General features: G+C 40.7%; 1 pseudogene; it reads right to left on the reverse strand.

Moving 5' to 3' along the window:
• Positions 1-1,167: 1,167 nt before the first annotated feature.
• On the reverse strand, positions 1,168-1,286 carry LOC134930218 (5S ribosomal RNA; annotated as a pseudogene).
• Between the last annotated feature and the right edge of the window lie 8,838 nt (positions 1,287-10,124).

Raw genomic sequence — 10,124 nt, forward strand, 5'->3', positions numbered from 1 at the left:
ACCAAGAACCTTAAACACAACCTCAGGGAGAAAAACTAAGCGTGATACGATGTCCATATGGCCTTCAGTACATGCGCCGAACAATAAACACTCCGATGACTATTGTGGTAGGCATGTCGGAAATGTACTGTAGCTGATGATGTACAAACACACACTTTCGGAACAAGGAAATCAGGATCCCAAAGAACTGCCATCTACAGGTATTTGCAACAAAGGGAATTGAAAATTTCTCCCTCAGATCTCAAGAAAACAAGCATGACATGACAACCTAGGTACCTTCCAAAAAAAATCCTTAACACTGACCTCGACCTAAAAACAATTTTGAACCAGCTGAGATATACTACAGCTCACCACCTGCATTCATTATATACACTGTGTTTTTATGCAGTCTGGTGAGTACATTTTACACTATGAATGTCATCCCCATAAATTCCTATTATTTCCCCTCGTTCTACCAAATATACACCCCATCCCCTAAACAACCCCCACAGCTCTTTCCCAATCTGAGCCAACTTTTAATACTCACACTTTACCCAGCTTGTTTAGTCTAGCTAGTGGAAAATAAAAAGGAAAAAAGAAAGACTCTGTGCTGGGGCACTCTTTATGAAAAAATTAGACAATAAAATTTAACCTTTATTTAGGATCAAGTAAAATATGGTGTGACAATCAAGATACGGATTCTATTTTTTTTTTATAAATATAGATACCAAGGTAATATGAGATTAATAAACAGTAAATACTGCCAAGGTGAAAATTTATTGTATGTAATCGCAGGAGTAGCTTAACATATATCCACTAAAAGCAAGTGGGTAGCTAAAGTCTCCTATGATAATATCCCGTAGGTTAATCTAAGCACCAATAGATTCAAAGGTTTGTTGCCTAATGTGGTGTTGATCCACCTTCTGTATAGATGTCTGACAGTGGTGTCACCATAGGCATTTTAATGCAGTGTATTAGACAGTAGTGTATAATCTGCTGAGTTCATAAGAAATTAGTAATGACCAACAGATAGTAGATTAAACCATAAAGAGGTGGTGTTGCGGACACAGCAAGTTTATGAGAAGATGTTGATATTGGCCTATAAAACTTATAAGGATGGGACTATTGGTTATATTGAAAGAAGAAAAGAAAGAAAATAAAGGGAATGTTCCTTCTGCTTTCCAGCCAAGTTTACTGCACCTGGTGTTCCTTGGCAGTCTCCCAAACAAGTACTGACCAGGCCTTCCAGAGCTTTGCTTCCAAGATCAGACGAGATTAGGCGTCTCCTGTGGAGTATGGCCGTAAACGGCTGGATGAGTGAGTACTTATTCCTAATAAACAGAAATGTGCTTCTGCTGTCCAGAACTGAGGCTTCTGCAGAGATTAGTCACCACCGCCGTGGTGAGTAGGACTGGATGAGAGAGCACATTAGCACAGATGTGCAGGAGTGTTAGGAAAAAAAATGATAGCAACAAATGCCAATATGGCATGAATTGGGTATATAAGAGAAAAGGAACAGGGAAAGATAATTGCTTATAAATCTATACACAGCGGCCAAATACAGCTGATTCGAATCAATCTTTTATATTTAATTATTGACCAGATTTATAATCAGAGAAAAACAGTTCCATGTGGTAAAAAAGAGAGAGAAAAATATATTGCTGTTTCAGGCTGAATCACATCTGATGATCTGATAATGGCTTATAAATCTATGCACAGCAGCCAATTACGGCTGATTGGAATTAATCTATTAGAACAAGATTTATAATCAGAAAACAGTTCCATGTGGTAAAAAAAAAAAAAAAAAAGGGAAATATATATTGTTGTATCAGGCTGAATCACATCTGTAGATTTGCCCTAAAAGCAGATCATCTGTTTAGTCATATTGTAGGCATAATTAGCAACATGAGCATTGAAAGGCAGTCTCTTAGAGAAAAGAGACAAATGTGTCAAAACAACCTATTATGTGTCAGATATTTTGATTTATTTTTTGCTGTTCAAGGTAAACAGGGTGTGTCTGTTTGTCTTAAGAGCAGGTCAGCTGTTCAATCACAGTATAGCAGGGCTGGCCAAACCAGTCCTCGAGATCTACCAACAGTTCACATTTTCCAGACCACCTAGCTGGTGCTCAGGTGTAGTCATTACTAATTAAGATGTGCTGCATTCATTCCTAACTGACAATTCTACAGATCTCCAGGAGGCCTGGAAAACATGAACTGTTGGTAGATCTTGAGGACCGGTTTGGCCACCCCTGCAGTATAGGCACAATTTGCAGCATGAACATTGAAAAGCAATCTCTTAGAACATTGAAAAGCAATCGCTTAGAACATTGAAAAGCAATCTCTTAGAAAAAAGAGAAAGACATATATGTTAAAACAATCACATTATAGGCATAGTTTGCAGCATGAACCTTAAAAGGCAATCTCTTAGAGAAAAGAGACATATATGCCAAAACAATGTATTAAGGTTTAAAGTGAGTGGTGCATAAAAAGTTATCAAAACTAAGCAATTAATACTAATGTAGATTTGCCCAAGTGGGCGCTTACATGACCGGGATATCATCAGAGAGATATGGGCTGCGCGCCGCCCTATATCTCCACTAACCAAACGGACCGTTTCACCTATTGCAGGCTTGTTCACTGGTGTAGTTTGCTTATGCTGAACGGTATATAAAGGAAATAGAGGGAAGGGAATATACTGACCACCCCCATTTGATGCATCCCTATTGGTGCTAGAATAGTTAGGTAATGAGCTGGTATCATCATCAAATACTTATATATCCCCATGATGTTGGGCCCTTTTCAGGTGACACGCTGCCAGGGATAGTGCACATGAGAGGGAGAAATGTAGTGTTATTCAGGGAAAGTTTACTCATATATGGTATAGAAACCATCTTTATTGAAGGCGCCGTTATTAATATTGCTACCGGGCCTTCAATAAAGATGGTTACTATACCATATATGAGTAAACTTTCCCTGAATAACACTACATTTAAGTACCATAGTGCAGCCATTCCGCAGCTGCCTGGGGACCCACGTGGTCCCCCTGGAAACCACGAGCCACTCGTGACATCATACCGGATGTTTTGGTTGGAATGTTGGCGTATAAACTAGTGATAGCCAATGTCACCAGTATACAATGGGTAGGTGGCTCACCAACTGCATCAAGCCTACACTTGAAATCTGTTGTGTCCTTTATGAAATATGGTGTTGCTTGGACTATCGTCTAGAGAAAATAATCCACATATTGGGATATAGCCTGACCTAGGGACCCTTGTGATGATATAATAGGTCTCCCTGGCGGTTTCACTAGAGACATGTGGGCTTTGGGTAAAATGTATAGGAGTGGTATCTTTGGCAAGTCTTGTATGAGGAAACCAGCAGTGGCTTCATCAATCCAGTTATTAGTGGGACTGAGTTGATCTCCCTCTTATAGCTTTCAGTTGGATCAAAAGATAAAAGTTTATAGCATTGGTTGTCAGTTGATACAAAACTTTGTCAACATAATCCTACCAATTCATGACCACTATTGCCCCGCCTTTATCGGCAGTGCGAGTAATGATATTAGTCTTCCTGACCAATCAGGATACGATGGGTGTGTTTCCAAATGATTGATTGATTGATTGATGGTCTTCCTGACCAATCAGGATACCAATCATATCCTGATTGGTCAGGAAGACTAATAAAAGAACCCGACTAGACAGCATTCTGAATCCTTGACAAAGGCCGTTTGTGGCTGAAACGCGTTGGAAACAGATCCACACACAGACACTGCAAGCCTGCATTGCCTGCACATCACCGCAGACCGGCTCTTCACCGGCTGGTGAGGGGAGCGGCCATTGAGACTGCACAGGACACAGGAAGAAGCGGAGCCTTGCAGCAACACAACTTCTGGTGTTCAATGCGGCTTTGAGTGGGACCCGGTGGCCCAGCAGCAGGGCCAGGAAGACATCCAGCACTGCATGCTGAGGAGCACCACTGGTGACGGAGAGGGTTGAAGCTACACAAGTGGCTACACAGAGGCTCACTGCAGAGTGAGCAACGGGAATAAGACACCACATCGTGACGCCGGCCTCCCAGAACACGACCCCCATCAGAAACCATCGTTGAGAGAGAACTGCTTCTGGGCACAGTTGCTCAGACTTATACTGGGGGACACGTAATACCCTTTAGGAAAAGACTGCCACTTGATATATCCAGAATAGAGACATTCTTTGCTCTCAAGACTGTTCATTACTATATTCATCATACGACATCTAGTTTGCATTAATTTCTCCATACCTCGGTTTGTTCACACTGCATGCATGCTACTGCTATGAACATAAATAATACTGTGTGATCACTCAAATTACGTGTGGACTAATATATATGCAATATTGTACTGTCTTTTATACTGAGCATTGTGACTGCAAAAATAAAAGAATTTACAGACCGTATAGACACTTGTTTCTCACATACAACACTGAGTATAGGGTTGGGCGCAGGTATCAAAAACCTGAACACTATAACTAGCCATTTGGAGTCTGGACAACTCCTCGGATACCAGCAGCCACCAGCAACAAGACACAAATACTGCTGCACTCTAGGCAAACCCATTGCTTCCATAGCTGTTTTCGGTACATAACCTACAACAGGGGATAACCATTATTGAAGTGACATGGTGCCAGTACATGTAAAATGCATGTGTGCAGTATTGACCTTGCACTAACCTGAAGCACAATAAGTACCATAATGCCACAATTCCACAGCTTCCCAGTGACCCACATGGTCCCTCCAGAAACCACAAACTGCCCATGATGTCATACCAGAATTTTCGGTCGACGGAACACAGGGAGCACGCACAGTACCGGGGGGAACACAAGAGGGTTCCAACGCGCAGCCACACTAACAAATATTAACACATCCAAAAACAGAAAAATAAAAAAAAAGACTATAATAATGTGACCATATTAGGCCATAGCCAAGGCGGTGCCCATCTGTTGATGCAGTGAATAATAAATACAAGAGCAGTCAAGAGAATTCCCATTTGAGTCCATAGGCGCTCATGCAAAAAAGAAAAGAACATATATAGTGTACTCTATTTTACATATCCTTCAATGAGATGAGTATAAGTAATTTCTCGTACCCCACGGATAGGTCTACCGTTTTAAAGAGTAGACAACCACACTTTTCATAGGGGATGGATTTCACTCGTCTGAACTCTTTTCTGTCAGGATCTCCTTACGGATTGTATCCAACTAAAAAGAGAGAAAAAGCCTCTAATAGTGCAACACCGTTTTATTAATCATTAAAAAACAAACTGAGGGGATCTGAAATGGTCTCTCACCAATCGAAATGGTCCACAACATGAGCAGACAAAACAGCATAGGTTAGATGTTAATCACAGGCGTCCCTGGAACCCGCCGTCCAAATCACATGGAGAAGTCCCCAAACCTTCTCCCCTCATAAAGTCCTCCTACCGACGCGTTTCAACACGTATTGTGTCTTTATCAAGGCATTCTTGATAAAGACACAATACGTGTTGAAACGCGTCGGTAGGAGGACTTTATAAGGGGAGAAGGTTTGGGGACTTCTCCATGTGATTTAGACGGCGGGTTCCAGGGACGCCTGTGATTAACATCTAACCTATGCTGTTTTGTCTGCTCATGTGGTGGACCATTTCAATTGGTGAGAGACCATTTCATATCCCCTCAGTTTGTTTTTTAATGATTAATAAAACGGTGTTGCACTATTAGAGGCTTTTTCTCTCTTTTTGGTTGGATACAATCCGTAAGGAGATCCTAACAGAAAAGAGTCCAGACTGGTGAAATCCGGCCCCTATGAAAAGTGTGGTTGTCTACTCTTTAAAACGGTAGACCTATCCGTGGGGTACGAGAAATTACTTATACTCATCTCATTGAAGGATATGTAAAATAGAGTACACTATGTATGTTCTTTTCTTTTTTGCATGAGCGCCTATGGACTCAAATGGGAATTCTCTTGAATGCATCCATATAGAGTGCCTGGTGACACTTTCTCCTTTCAAGTTTGAGACCAGAAGGCTGCCTATTTTGGCGCACGGTATTTTATTCAAATCATTTTGTTACGTAAATAAATACAAGAGCTCTATTAGTCTATCAAGCCCAATTACTAGTTCGAGACCCATGAAGACCCAAATCAAAATTTAAAGAGCCATACATATTTCATTTTATCACTTGTATCATAATATACGAATGACCCCTTAGTTACATAGCTAGGCAGAAAATATTCTATTGTATTAATAAATAAAATCCAATATTGTTAATGAAAAACAGTACTCATACAGGAACCGAGAATAGATACATTAGAGCCACAAATGATCTCATACACAAAGTAACATTTATTGATGCCTCACTGACAACTACAGAACCACCACTCATAAATAAAGGCCAAGGCCTGAATCTTTCCTTGGCACTGCATGTGGAGATTGGCATGTTGGCAATTTTATGTTTTTCTGCACCAAATGATCCCTTTATTAGAGGTATTTTTTTACCACTGTATATTGTTTTATTGATTTTAGATGCCCTGAATTAAACCCTCTATGCTCTTGAACATCGGCTTTAGTAAATGACATTGAAAGACTAGTATTGTCATCATGACTGGTATCAGCAGCTGCAGCAATAGTATTTGGTTGCTCGTCTCTAAAGTGATTGTTATCCATTTTTCAATTTGCAGATCACTGCAGTGATTTAAAGTGCTTTTACCTTTTATATGTACGTGAAAAATAAACGCACAGGGGTACAGTGCACCAGAACAGTACAAACAATAGAACAGTATGTTTATTTTTCACTTCACAGCTCATCTCACACTGCAGCAATTCAAAGGGCTTCCTTTTATATGTATGTGAATAATAAACACACAGGTGTAAAGGGCATCAGAAATGTACAAACAATAGAACAGTATATTTTTTATATTTATTTACTCGCAGTATATCTCACACTGCGTGGAGTCAGACCGCTTTTATATGTACTTGAACAAATGCACTGGGGTACAGTGCACATAAAAGGAAAATATATATTTTTTAACTTTTCTTTAATTTCTTTTACTTTTTACTTTTTTAACTATTTTTTTTTAAATGTTCTTTTAGTTTTTTCACAACAAACAATACACACTTAAATGTGAACAAAGTGGGTGGGGTATGGCCTGCGGAGTCAGTGCAGCACCACTGCAGAATTAGACTGGGGACTGGACACAGATTGTGGATGGACATATCATAGCACTTGTGGATGGACACAGCACATCCACTTAATGAACACAGCACAGCCACTTCTGGATGGACACAGCATTGCCACTTGTTTGGACACAGCACAGCCACTTGTATGGGGTCTGGACACAACACAGCCACTTGTATGAACATAGCACAGCCACTTGTCTGGAGTGGAAACAGCACAGCCACGTGTATGACAGCACATTCACTTGTATGGAGTCTGGACACAGCATAGCCACGTGAACCAGCAGAGCACAGAGCAGCACACAGCCACATTCCTGAGAACAGAGTGAAATGGCACAGAGTCACCGCCACGGGCCCTTATATAGAATCCAAAACCCATGAGAATCCGATGCTGGGAGGATGAGGTTTTGCCTCGATTTGGAATCCAAGTGTGGCGACAAAACCTGTGCCAAGGCTTGGATATACTCGGATCCCAGAAGTTTGGGTGGGTACGAATTTCCTAATATTCAAACCGCTCATCTCTAGTCTTCACATGTTACTTGCCAGTGTTACTTAGAAAAGGATGACATTAGTACATACTAATGGTTATAACAGCACCATGAACCTGTGCTGGTCCAGTTGTATGTAGCGCTTGTACAATAAAATCTGCAACTAAATAAACACAAGCCATTACTTTTTTTCTTTTATATTTTTCAAATAGATTACTGAGACTCTGTTTCAAATCAAAAGTATATTTTTAAATATCATTTCAGGATTTGCAAGTATTTTTCTTTCTTTCAAGATGTATGTAAAAAAAGGAAAGATAAACACCAGCAATCCCTCGTTTTCTCTGAAATGTCTTGTTTAAAGCCTTACAAAAATAATTCATAAAAAATGTGATCTTTCCCTGCTTATATCCCTAAAGGCCCCTTACAGGCTACAGAAACAAATCTGATCTAAGTAGACAAAGCAGGCAGTTTAAGGAGCTAAATTTGAAGTCTGCAGGTGCACGTATAAAGCTAAAGGGCATACGTCTACTGCCGAGTGATTATCTGTGACACCAAGGAGCAGTGTCTGATTTTCCTGAAGTATGAAGTAAATTTCTGATGCCTATAGGCAACATACAGATCTAAGGTGTTAATGTACCCGCTTGACTTATAACATCAAGTCATATGTGGGGCAGCAAGTAGTGTATTTTTTTTTCTTACATCCTTTAGGTTTTTCCTTTTTTGGGGGCTGTTCGGAAGGTTGTTGACAGATTCAAAATGTTCTTTGTAACCAATTCAAACAAATAATTAGAGGCTATTTATCAAGTACAGACGCTATATATACCGTACATGTTATTTTTATTAGAGATGTGTGTTGAGTTGACCACCGTGGTTTGGATTTGGTTTTTGATCTGTATTAATTTCATGTTTTGAGTTTGGTTCTAATTTGACAACACCACCCTCACTTGTTTTGGTTTTGGAACTGTAGTTTAAAAAAAAATAAATGCTAAAAACTGCTAAAATAATGTAATTTGGGCCTGTTTTTGACCCTACAGTATTATTAACCTCAATAACATTCATTTCCAGTCATTTTCATATAATTTGGACTACCTCACAGCATATAATATTGTTTTAACCAATATTTGCCAAAGGCTGCAGCAAGCTGGCTGGTTGCTAAGCAACAGAGCTGTGGTCCATTTATAGTACATCCATGAAACATTGGGAGCATAGGTGTGCACAGCTAATTTTATTAGGGGGTGCACCACAGTAGGGGCGTGTCTAGCACCGCCCAGGAACATGTCTAGCACTATTTTACATTCTCTCAGTAAAATCACATGGCTTAATTTAATTTATCCCTAGTTACTAATAATAAAGTAGATATAATACACCCCAGAGATATAAAATGAAACATAATGGTGTGACCACCGTCCGGTACTGACTGTCCGCTACAGCATAACCCTTACTCCTAGCTGCCACTGCAGCCTATCACTGCTCACACTTCCCCAATCTATCGCTGACCCAGCAGCGGAACATAATGGTGTGACCACCGTCCGGTACTGACTGTCCGCTACGGCATAACCCTTAGTCCTAGCTGCCACTGCAGCCTATCACTGCTCACACTTCCCCAATCTATTGCTGAGCCAGCAGCGGAACTAGAGAGTGATGGGTCTAGGTGCATATGCACCACCCGCCCTTTGCACCCCCAAGCGCCTACACCCTAATTTTGAGTGGGACATTCTGAAAAGTACAGGAGATTTAGGGGGCCGAACATTTGAGTTTTAATATAACACAAGTACAGTTTAAAATATACACACGTGCCATCAGAGCCACACTTGCCTCTTTCTATGCCATCAGACCCCTCCTCTGCAGGACCCAGCATTTGTCACACATGTTCCCATGCTCACCAGATACTGCCAGTAGTGCCCCTTATTCACATTGTGCCACACTGTATGAGCCAAAATTCACATTACGCCACACGGTATAAGACGAAATTCACATTATGTCACACGGTATGAGTCGAAATTCATGTTATGCCACAGGGTTTGAGCCAAAATTCACATTATGCCACACAGTATGAGACGAAATTCATATTACGCCACACAATATGAGCCAAATTCACATTATGCCCAGAGCCGGCCCTAATCAATTTGATACCCTAGGCAGATTTTGGCTGGTGTCCCTAGCACCGCCACTACAGATGTTGCCAGCCTCATTGTTGCCGCGGTGCGTACCCACAAGCATACGCATCGTGGCAAGCTGCACTGAATGCCATGTTGCGAATAGTTGCAGCCAGCATTCGCTCAGTAGAAGTCTATAGCATGCGCATGAATATGCACGTGCGCATTATAATTGCACACCAGTTCTGTTAGTCTAATCCTGTAATTTTAATGACCTCTATTCTGTGCCTCAATAGTCAGGGAAGATGCACAATCCTAGACACACTCTGAGCAATGTAATAGAATGCCTTATACAGGCAGAAAGGTGACACAT

The sequence above is a fragment of the Pseudophryne corroboree genome, chromosome 5, assembly GCF_028390025.1.
Source record: "Pseudophryne corroboree isolate aPseCor3 chromosome 5, aPseCor3.hap2, whole genome shotgun sequence".
NCBI classification, from domain to species: Eukaryota; Metazoa; Chordata; class Amphibia; order Anura; family Myobatrachidae; genus Pseudophryne; species Pseudophryne corroboree.